Below are 12,027 nucleotides of genomic sequence, written 5' to 3'. Positions count from 1 at the left end.
CAAGGCTAAATGGGAAACAGAATTTACCTTCAAGGAATTGATGATCTACTAAGGGAGATTATAAATATGTAAATAATCATAATTAAACAGAATGCTCCAAGTCAAAATCAAAGGAATGCAAAGATGGCATAGATTAGTTTGATTGGGAGGAAATCATAGTTATGTTCTAAACATAAATAATCATGTTTAGAATTTAGCTGTTGAATAGACCAAAGGTGGCTTCAGACAGACACAGAAGATTTATTTATAATGCATTGGCTATTTTATTTACAAAAATCCAAGACATTTTCCAAAACATAAACTTATTATTCCCTTAAAGGCCAGCTGTCTACCTAAAGACATGCCAAGTTTCATCTTATTTAAAGTGTTAACTGGAAGGCATTTTGTCATTCTTCAGATTCATCTGACATTTTAGAAAATTAAACATTAATTGTAAATAACCAATTGGAAGATTACAGAGAGCAGTGTGATCAGGAGTAGCACCTGGTTTTTAACGTGTGTAAAGATACTGAAGAATCCACAGATTCTGAAATTTCTTCTTTGAAATTGAAAGATACATGGTCCTGAATGAGAATGAGCGTGATAAACAATCCATTTATCCAATGTTTCAACCTAATGCTGATATCTCATCCTTTAAAAGATGTGTTGTACTTTTCTTTTTGGCTTAGAATTTAAACCAATAAGGAAGGAAGAAATCTTTATATTCACAAAGGCAGGCTGGCATTGTAAATGTTGTGTAAAGATTCCTTTGTTCTTCATTTGAGTCAGTCTTTCAGAACTTTACAGTATTGATGTTTTTCTTTTATAGTGTAGTAAGCAAACTTAAAAAAAAATTCAGCCTGGGTGATGTCTTGGTGGCTTGAAATATATTTTCCAATGTTAACAACACTTTATTTCTTATTGTTCAGATTTAAGATGGGATGAATCAGTAACAATGTTCAAAGGAAAATCAAGAATTTATATGCCAGTTTTTATGGCCATGGTGAACATAATTCAGGTAAACAAAATTAATATTAATTTGCTAGATTTGTTTGAAGTTTATAATTAGTAGGGTTTGTTAAAGTAAAAAACCGAGGTCAACCTTGAAAGTTCCCTGAGCAGACAGAACCAATTTAGTCATACAGATAAAGCTTAATTTAACTTGTTTTGCAAGACTAACATGACGTTGGTCATTTCTTGCTTATGCCTCTGGAAATCCTAAACAAATAACTGTTTCCCAAGGTTGATGTGAGGTAACCACTGAAAATTCTAATATTGTAAACAATTACTGTGCAGAATAAACGGTGGCTTGTTTTCTTACTGTACAAGCTGCTTTCTAACAATATATCCCTTCTCCTCATTCTAAGTTTCAGCTTGAGTGCTCCTGGTTTGCAAAATGTATTTTTGGTGTGTGTGCTATAACTTTTTACTAATTACTACTTCAACGATTCATTGGTTTTACTTTGGCTATTTCTGAAACTTGGACAGGTTCTTTCATTTGTAAAGTGGCAGATAGTCTCTTTTAATGGCTTTTCAAAGGCAGAGCTAATACTAGGTCCTCAGCAATAGTATTTATATCTTGAGATTCTGGGTACTTCATTAAGTTTTTTGCTGTTTTAAAGTTAGTAAAATCACTAATAAAGGTGTTTGCATTGTAATTTCTTAACACGAGGACTCGGGATCTTTAAAAATACACACACACAAAAATCATACAAAAGGAAAAAAACCCTTTTCCTTTGAATTTTTCTCTGTGTGGTAGGTTTCATCAGAAAATTTACGATCCAGAGGTCTCTGCTTAAATTTTTTCTGGTTTCTAAAAAGCAAAACAAAACACCATTAGAATGTTTTCATGATGTGTGAGTAGATGTTTCAATTAGACCTAAATGATAAAAATGCATTTGCAATTTTCCTAAATTTCCACTCAATTTAAAGCAATTACTATAATAAAATTGACAGCTAGTCTCTCTGAGATGCAAAGGAATACTTTGCCAGGAAGCGATTTCATTTTTATATGAAAAACACTGAAGGTTGAATAAAAATTGCAGAGGGGAACAGAGGAAAAAACGGATAAGCAAACCCATCACTTCTGCAACACCAGAAAGCAAGGGTGAAAAAATTCGTGTACCTGAAAATACTGAATATTTCACTTCAGAGCACAGAAGAAACAAACCAAGGAAAGCAGCGTTTAGGTAGATAAAATGGAGCAGGCTTGGGGGACGGGCCAATAAAACAGTGATCACAAGAAACGAAGAACACATCCTCGCTTTCCCTTGGCATCTGAAAACTGCAACTCTAAGTGGGGCAAAGGTCAGTGACCACGCTCCAACACGCGCACGTTTTTATGCTTCCGCCACACTGCACTTGGGCAGCGCGGGTGGGAACCTGACGTCCTCCGACCGCGCTGCGGGCGGTGGGTCCCATTGTCTCCCGGCTTGCGGGCAGCCGCGCGGTGCCTGCCGCCCGAACGCGCAGAGGGGCCGAGGCCGCGTTCCCGGGCGGGTCTGCGCGCCGCCGAGGCTCTGCGCGCCCGGGGCCAGCAGCCCACTTAGGTAACGCCGAGGCCGTGTGGTCTCTCCCAACTTGGAGCCGGGACCCGCCTCGGCTCCCGTTTCCTCCCCTGCTTTGACCAGCGAGTGCGACCTTGTGTTTGTTTTGCTTTTTGGGCTTGGGAGAGAGTAAGGAGGGCTAGAAGCAGCTGTGGTTTACTGCGCCGCTGATTGAGGCGGACATTGCGGGCCCCCTTTCGCCTTGTTCACCAGCGCAAAACGGCTCCCGCCTTCCCCAGGAACCCGACACATTGAAAAGGGCCTGCTCCTCCACGTTGGACTCCCCCCCAAGGGAAAGGAGACACACGTCAGGCTTTCGGGCGAGCTTTAGGGGGCAGGAGGGAACGGGACCAGTGCGGCAGAACCCGACAGACCCGACTCAGTCCCCTGAAGGAGCTGGAGAGGAGGGGGCGCCCGCGGGCCCGGGTCGCCGGGTCGCCGGGTCCGGCCCCGCGGGGCGGGTCGACGAGCCAAGGCGGAGCCCCGGGACGAACTAGAGGTCGCGGCGGGAGGCAGAGGGCGGCGATCCACCTGGGCGACGTGGCAGCCGTTCCCTGCTCCCCGAGACCCCTCCCCACTCGGCCGCCCACCCGCCCCCTCGCGGCGGGCTGCTGCAAGGCTGCGCTTCCCGGGCCAGACGGAGAGCGGCAGTGTCTTCCCACTCGGCTCTCGTCGCGCGACCCCCCCCCCCCCCGCCCTCCGCCGCTCGCGCGATCACGGCTCTCGCCAGCCCAGCGCCGCTCGGGAGAGCGCAGTGGCGGCGGCGGGAAAAGGTGGCGGACCCACTGCGCCACGTTGCGCACTCGACGACGCGGCCCCGGCCTCGTCGCCCTCTGCCCGCTCCAGGAGCAGGTAAAGGCGGGTGGGAGGCAGGGCGGCGGGTCCGCAGTGAGTGTCCGGGAGGGAAGGGATCCCGGGGCGCGGAGCAGAAACCCAAAGCCGAGGTAGCGGCGGGCGGCGCTGCCAGAGATAGCCCAAGCCCCCAACGTGGGGGACCCGCTCCGTCCGCCGCCAGCTCGGCCCGCCGGCCCGGACCTAAGGGAAGTGAGGCGCCGGCGAGAGGCGGGCCCTGGCGCCCAGCCGGAGTCCCGGCCGCTTCCTCGGCCTCCCAGGCCCTGGCGGGCCGCCAGGCTCCAGACACACCCCTTTCCCCCCACCCCTCCCCGGGCTTCGTCCCGGTCGGTTCCCGCAAGGGTTTGACCTCGCGTCCTTCGGAGCACCTCCGGCATTTCTCAGGCAGAGCCTTCTTGGAACTTCGGGCCAACCTCCAGAGCACGTAGTCCCAGCAAAGCCGTTTATTTACTCGCTTCTAAAAATCTAAACAGCCTTTCACGCCACACGTTTCGATTTTGGACATTGCAGGGCGACATTCCCCATCCCGGTGTGTGCCTCTTTGACGCTGGTGCCCACCTGCCTCCCCCAGCGCAACTTAGATCCTCACCGGGACCCTCCTTGAACCCCACTGTCATCCAGATCCTCTCAGATATCCGTGGGGAAATCCGTTTTCCATAGGGAGTCATGTGACCAGGGACAGTTTATTCTTTATGCTCTTTTGGTTAAAGCCGTGTTTTCCCCCCACATAAAGAGCTAGCGTAATAAAAATAGAAGTGTAGAGGCCAGATCACGCTCAAGTATTGTCTTTAAAGAATCTTCCTTTCTGCGACAGACTTGAGAACTATTATAGGATCTGATATTTATGGCACTGACAGGTTTGTACACATTCTCGACTTGCAGTGGTTGTAATGTCTCCATAGCACACTTGTGACTGAAAGGCAGGATTGGCTGGTTTTTCTACTCGACATCTGTAAGCCAATCAAGAAGCGCTTCTCGCCTGGAGACTGGTTACAACTCAGAATAGGTGGGGATTGGTTGAGCTCAGAGAAGAAAATCCTGGAGATCAACCTGACCTCTCACAAAACTCATTTGCAGCTGCCTCTCTTCTCCCATTTCTTAAAAATGTTATCTTTTCATTCCAGCAGTCAGCCTTTTCGTCCCGATGTTATTCATTGTTTTTCTCTCAAACCCCACGCTGTCTTTTGTAATTCGTTTTAACTCTTCGTCCTTCAGTTTCAATAAAGAATCTTTGCACACTTGAAATGTAAACGTCATGTATTTTGTGTTTTTGTAATCAGCATGGTTGAATTTTCTTACCTTATCTATTTTTAAAAATCATAAATTAAATCAACAATTTTTGGTTGTTATGGCAGAACCTTTATTATTTAAGTGGTTGTGCTCTGATGGGGGGCTGCAGTGGTGGGGAAGATGTAATGAATGGGAAAGTTATGGCTGCTTTTCTTCAAGGAGGCTACAGTTTAGTTCATGAAAAAAGACTAATGTATAAAACAAAACAGTACAAATCAGTATGTAGTGTTTTTGAATGTCAATTTGTGTACGTGTTGCCTTTAGTTTTGAGGGGAAGAGTAAACAGGATGGGTGTACTGGACTTCATAGAAAAAGTGGTTTAAGTTATGGTATAGGAATGTTTTTTGTTTTTTAGACATAATATCTTGTACATAACCGGGGCTAAATATTTTCAGTGTAGGTGTATTCTTTTAAGAACTATCTGAGGATTTTCCTTGTTTTAAAATCTGTTTCCTTCTTCATGATTATTTATGGTTCTGCATATCTTTTGATAAGCAAAGCAGTAACCACTTAATTGTCAATATGAATTTTAAAAAATAGCTACCACCTTTCCTCTCCTTCCCTTCAGCTTTTTATCTGCAAACGAACGAACGTTGTTAAGTCTGGGGAAGAATTTCAATTTGTAAGGTCAAGCATCAAATCTTAACATGTTATTGTTAAATGCTTTTAGAAATAGTTTACATGAGGAATTAAAAAAGAGATTGAACTTTGTTTTTGGTTGTCAAATGATCTTTAATTGAAATATTTGCCTTTGTAGTTCTTAACTAGCTGGGCATTCCACTGCACCACTGTTGATGTCATCTGTGATGTCATGAGGGTGATGGCCATCAACATTGCAGCCCACAGAGTAGGCAGTCCCCAAGATGTCTTTAATGGTTCCAGAGAGTTCTCTAGCTAAAGATCGGTGTTGTATCCATTGGGCAATGTTGACAATCTCACCAAAAGTGATATTTCTTTCCACTGTGCTTAATGTGTCCTTTGAGGACTCTGATGAGGGTAGAGGTAAAAGGTACTACCTCAATCTGGGCCTGTCTGTTCTGAATGATCAGTTTCACTGTAACCCTCAGACCCTTCCAGTCACTGGTTGCTTTGTTGATGACATCAGGTTTGTACACATTCCTGGAGAGAGACCCAGGGGCCCCATCTTGAGGGCCAGGGCAGATGTGGCACTACCTTCCCCACCAGTGCATCTCAGATACACGACTTTTATCTCATTGGGGTTGAACTTCTGGGCATGATGGAAGCAGCTGGTATCAACGAACCCAAATTTCTGGATGGCTAAAAAAAATTGCACCTTTGCCTCCTCCAAGCCTAAAACTATATATAATATTTTTCAGACTGTCATTGTCATCCTTATCACCCCCATTCTTGTAGTAATAAAAATGGCTGCCATTTATATATCTGTACAGTAGTCTCCCCTTATCTGAAATTTCACTTTCCCAGGTTTCGGTTACCTGTGGTCAGCCATGGTCCAAAAATATTAAAAGGAAAGTTCCAGAAATAATTAAGTTTTAAATTGTGTGCCATTCTGAGTACCTCACTTTATTTCATCATGTAGGCATTCTGTCATCTCACATCACAAGAAGGGTGAGTACAATGTAAGATATTTTGAGAGACCACATTTACATAACTTTTATTATAGTATATTATAATTGTTCTATATTATTATTGTTGTTAATCTCTTACTGTGCCTAATTGATAAACTTGATCATAGGTATGTATGTATAGGAAAAAACAGTATATATAGGGTTTGATACTATTTGCAGTTTCAGGCATCCACTGGGGGTCTCGGAATGATAAACTTGATCATAAGTATGTATGTATAGGAAAAAACAGTATATATAGGGTTTGACACTATTTGCAGTTTCAGGCATCCACTGGGGGGTCTCAGAATGTATCTTCTGTGGGTAAGGGAGGACTACTATATTGGTTTGTTACCTGAGTAATTCAACCTGCTTATATAAACATTACAATGAGTAATTCAACTTGCTTATATAAAACCATGTACAGATTTTAACGTTACTCTGAATTTTGGTTTATTGAATTTACTTTTAAGTTCCTTCTTATCCACATTGTACTGAAGTTTTTAAAATATGTTAGATGGAAGGTTGGCATGGTGTTGGAAGAATCTTAGCATTGTCCTCTAGAGATTATTTTACTAGTACATCTAGATTGACATTAATCAGTTTGTGCTACCCAGACTCGCATAACTTCAGAAATTAAAAGCGTTTCATTAACTTCCATGAGGGAATAAACTGGCTAAGCCAGCTAGATGTTTATGACTATTAATAAGTGGAATTACTGGATCAAAGAACCCACATGTTTCACTTGCCTCAGCACTGGCTCTGGGTGTACCATTTCACTAAACCATAATAAACTGATGGTGGGCACTATTTCTCTAAATGTGCATTGTCTCTTCATATCCTTTAATCATCTGTTAGGTCTAACTTTTTCTTAAACCTTTGAGCAAGACCCAAGCATATGGTTATGGTTTTTTCCTAGAAAGTGTTTTTCTCTAGTTTGTGGTTTTACTTTTTGGTTACTTTTAATTTTCGGAAGTTTAAAATGTTCATAAATGAATTTATCATTCTTTTTCTGTCATTGCTTCATACTTCCAAATTAAGAAATTTCACTGTTCTACGGATGTGATAATCAGTTTTTTAAAAAATATATTAAAAAAATTAACCCTGTAATCAGAATTTATTTTAGCATAAAGTATGATACCACCTTAACTTTTACAAGTTACTGTTAAGTCATTTTAACAATATTAAAAAATTCTCTTCCCTTTTTGTTTTAGAAAATCTATCTTATTATATGTAAATTTTGAGATATAGGTAAGACTATTTTTTGACTCTTGGCTTGTTATAATAGTTCTTCAATCTTTTATTGGTTTTTTTTGTAGTTGTACCACTTAATTTTATTTAATTTTGCTATGTTACTTTCATAATATGCTCTGGTATTTAGTAGGGTGAATTTCCCCCATGTGTCTTTTTTTTTTTTTTAACATTTTTATACATCTGCTCATTAAATGTAAGATTTAGCTTGGGATTCTGACGTGAATAATATTTATTTTTTCTGTTCTGAAGCAGGGCATCTGTTTTTTAAAATTCCTTTTTGCCCTTGAATTTATTGTTTCTTCTGTTTGGAGTGTCTTCACTGTTTTCCCTGTGTTTCTTTCCCTAAACTCTCTGCTAACCTACTTGAAGATTTAGGTGGTATTTATTAGTCATCCTTCCTTTTCCCAGAAGAGATAATCACTTACTCTTTGTATTACTTCTGAATCTTTGATGTATTTTCATTATGCACTTATTGCTATTGTGGGGAAAGGGAAAAATCCCCCCTTCGCTCCTCTGGTTCTTTGGGCTGGTTGAATAATCAAATTGACATGAAACAAATTGACAGGAGAAAATAAAATTTAATTTCATGTGTATGGGAACCCCATATACATGAGCGAGTCAGAGACCCCACATACATGAGAGGTTCAGAGACAAAGGAAAAATGAGGTATATATGACATTCTGAGCTAAGGATGAAGTAAGGCACCTGGAACTTCAGAAGGTCATTGCAGGATGATAATAACAAATGTGCAGTAAGTAGTAGTTTGTCCTACCATATAGGTAGGTCAGAAGAGGTTATTTTTGAAAATCTCTTATCATGGGCAAGTCCCCTAATTCAAATTCTTCTAGGTAGTAAAGGGGGCGGGGGCAGAACTTTCTTTTGAGCCTGGAGGGTCTCAGCTGCCTTTATTTTTTACTGTTTTTGTATAAAATATATTGGGGTGACATTGGTTAGTAAAATTACATAGGTTTCAAGTACACATTTCTATAATACAGCAGCTATAATATGTACATCATCTATATACCTTTAGCTCAAAATAATCCACAGACCACAGAAGCATATCTTGGGGTGACTTGTTCTGGACCCCTGCACTATACCGGAGGTGCCAAAAATGTATACACATGACTTTTGTTATTGGTATATATCGAGTATTATAATTTTAATAACAGTTTTTTCCTTTCTTAAAAAGTGTGTACATGTTTTTGGCACCCCCTATATTGAGCTACCTCCTCCCTCTAGTAACCAAGCTTCACTGAATCTAGCATTTGTCCCAACACTGTGCGTATGTGGTATTAAATAAATATTGGCATGAACAAAGGAGATATTTTACTTGTAAAAATATTTCTGTCTGTTTGCTCTAGTCTCTAGAGTATGTTAATTCTCTAGTCTCTAACCCAAAACTCTTTCCTGGTAACTGGACTCAGCATCTGTATTCATGACATGTCCATTTGTATGCTCGACGTATGCACGCATACTTCAAACTCAGCATATCTGAAACTGTACTCATTATCAACCTTTCCTTGCCCATCCTTAAATCAAAAATATAAAAAACTTTTCTGTCTTTCTAAGGGAAGATTAAACGAGATACAGTATGTATGATAAGAATTCAGTGAATAGTACACATTGCTAATAATAACTGGGCAGAAACATGGGCTGTTCCTTGTCTTTTCACATTCTGATTGATCACTGAGCCCTGTTTGATTCTTTCTCCTTTCTCCTTATTATGTCTTGAATCTCTGCCTTTTCTTTATCCCCAGTGCGACCGTCCTACTCCATGGTTAACATCTCTCACCTAGATTGCTACAGTAGTCACAGGAGTGGTTATCCTGCTTCCAGTCTTTTTGTCCGATTGATTTTTCCTACTGTAGCCAGAGTAATCTGTCTTCACACATTATCATATAACTCCCCTGCTAAAAACGTTTTTTGTGGATTTTCATTGCCTTTAGGAAAAGTCTGCACTTAACTTGGCTTTCAGGATTTGGCTTCTATTTACCGCTTCATCCTTTGTCACTTTCTCTCTTTGCCCTTAATGCACTAATCATATTCAGTTACTTGCATTTCTCCCTTGAGGTGCCAAGTTAGTTAAATCTCGGCCTCAGTACAGAAGCTTCCATCTGTCTGGAATGCCTTCTGGAGTTCCCTTCTTTCCTCCCTTTGGTTTTGTTAACTCATACTTGTCTTTCAGCTCTCAGCTGAGGTTACACCTCTGTGGGGAAGCCCTCTTTGATACCTCAAGGGGAGGGGTTCCATGCTCCTAGTTGTTTCCCTACAACTCTATATTCTCTTATCACATTGTAATTTCTTGCTTATTTATCATCTCACCATGTACTTGTTAAGGTGAAATGAAAGAAAGAGGTAAATTGGCTATCTTAAAAAATGATGTGATTTGCACAATTATATTAAAAAGGGAATTAAATAGTAATTTTGGGATTTACCTAGTAGAGAAAGGAAAGAGGCATTATATCTAATAGATGAAAGTTTTCTAAATAGGGAAAGGCAAACTGGGTAGGCTCTTTTACAGCTTGTCTTGCAGGGTCCCCGCTCCCGCTCCCCACATAAGAACACAGGACACGGTGAGGCCAAAAAGGAACACCCACGGAGCCATAGGTAGGGGAATCATATCACTATATTCTCACCGGCGGCATCCACCTCTCTGCAATCCGCTCTTGCTAGCCCCCAATCTTCTTCTAGCGTAGCCACAGCTGTTATATTAATGGCCAATGGCTTACGGGTTACAGCTGACGGCCAACTAGCCACAGCTGCTGGCATCTGATCACAGTTGATGGCCATTTACTACCCGAGCCAGCACCTTTCTATGTGAGGCCGAGAGCCTGGAAACTGCTTTTTGGAGCTTTGTCCCCACACAGCTTCATTGAAATACATCTTTTGATGTATAATTTCCACCTATTCAGTTTCTCTATTAGTTAGGACTTGTTGGATTGCAAGTAACAGGTACAATTTGAGATATCCTATGGAGGGAAAAGTTGCTGGTTCAATAACCATATACGTAACAAATTGTATGTGTAACTATGGCCAAGGTGGAAACTTGCCCATAGTTACAGCCTTCCTCTACTTACAGTTTATGCATACGGGTGTCATTTCTTTTACTGTGGATATGCTTCTTTGCATAGTGGGACCTGGTTCTTGGCAGCACAGGCTTATCTACTTAGAGCCTCATGTCAGAGGCTCTAGATAGAGTTGCTCACATACCCATCCCTCGATAAATTCCTGCAGCTGAGGGGGATGAAGTACTATGCTTAGTTCACATGCCTAGGTCATGTGATGTGCTCATTTATATGTCCAGGGGTCTGTTAGCAGAAAACAGACCACTAATTGGGTGGGAAGGAGAAGAAGGAGTTCTGAGTAGACATAGAGAATATCCATTATAATTCTTAACTACTCTTCTGATTATAAAATTAGTTTCAGGTACTTTATTTATGGAAAAGATATATGCCCTGTATTATGGATCTGAGTATTCCAGGTGCTGAAATATTTTTATTTTCTTTTAATTATTTTTATTTTTTATTAGTTTCAGATGTACAAAACAACATAATGATTAGGCATGTACACACCTCACAAAATGTTAACCCCACCAAGTCAACTACCCATCTGACACCATACACAGTTATTACAATACCATTAACTATATTCCCTGTGCTGTACTTTACATCCCATGACCATATATATGTAATAGTTGACATTCAGAACCTTCATACTGTTTTCCATAGTGGCTGCACCAATTTTCAATCCCACCAACAGTACATGAGGGTTCCCTTTTTTCCATATCCTTGCAAACACTTGTTTGTTGATGATAGCCATTCTGACAGGATTGAGATGGTATCTCATTGTGGTTTTTATTTGCATTTCTCTGATAATCAGTAATGTTGAGCATCTTTTCATATGTCTGTTGGCTATCTCTATGTCCTCTTTGGAGAAATTCTATTTATGTCATCTGCCCATTTTTCAGTTGGATTGTTTGTTTTTTTGATGTTGAGTCATATGAGTTTTTTATAATTTTTGGATATTAACCCCTTATCAGATGTATCATTGGCAAATATCTTCTCCCATTCAGTAGGATGTCCTTTTGTTTTGTTGATGGTTTCCTTTGCTGTGAAAAAACTTTTTAGTTTGATGAAATGCCATATTTTTTTCTTTTGTTTCCCTTGCCCAAGGAGATATATCAGTAAAAATATTACTAAGATTAATGTCTGAGAGTTTACTTTCTATATTTTCTTCTAGGAGTTTTATGGTTTTGGGTCTTATATTTGACTCTTTAATCCATTTTGAGTTTATTCTTGTATATGGCATAAGAAGGTGGTTGTTCATTTTTTTGGGCATATGTTTGTCCAGTTTTCCCAGCACCGTTTATTAAATAGACTGTCTTTACCCCAGCGTAAATTCTTGCTTCCTTTGTCATAGATTAAATGACCATACAGACATGGTTTTATTTCTGGGCTCTGTTCTGTTCCACTGATCTATGTGTCTGCTTTACGCTAATACCATGTTGTTTTGATTACTATAGC

At 40.8% G+C, this 12,027-nt stretch overlaps 1 protein-coding gene and 1 pseudogene across 5 annotated transcripts in view; one reads left to right on the top strand and one right to left on the bottom strand.

The window, feature by feature from the left end:
- Window positions 1–2,877: 2,877 nt before the first annotated feature.
- Window positions 2,878–12,027, top strand: part of N4BP2 (NEDD4 binding protein 2) — a 77,480-nt gene continuing 68,330 nt past the window's right edge. For 2 of the 4 annotated variants that reach the window (XM_081061640.1, XM_081061641.1), the window contains exon 1: window positions 3,011–3,377. The gene's annotated coding sequence lies outside the window, so the exon portion shown is untranslated. Of the gene's footprint in view, window positions 3,378–12,027 lie in introns of all 4 variants that reach the window. The other 2 variants (XM_081061643.1, XM_081061642.1) reach the window with 2 other exon arrangements.
- Window positions 5,428–6,135, bottom strand: LOC308499142 (large ribosomal subunit protein uL11-like; annotated as a pseudogene). The gene is made up of 2 exons: window positions 6,122–6,135; window positions 5,428–5,914 (listed from the first exon to the last, which is right to left on the bottom strand). The product of its transcript is annotated as a large ribosomal subunit protein uL11-like (transcript).

The sequence above is a fragment of the Rhinolophus hipposideros genome, assembly GCF_964194185.1.
Source record: "Rhinolophus hipposideros genome assembly, chromosome: 1".
Lineage (NCBI taxonomy): Eukaryota > Metazoa > Chordata > Mammalia > Chiroptera > Rhinolophidae > Rhinolophus > Rhinolophus hipposideros.
This window is presented reverse-complemented; position numbering and strand designations above follow the sequence as displayed.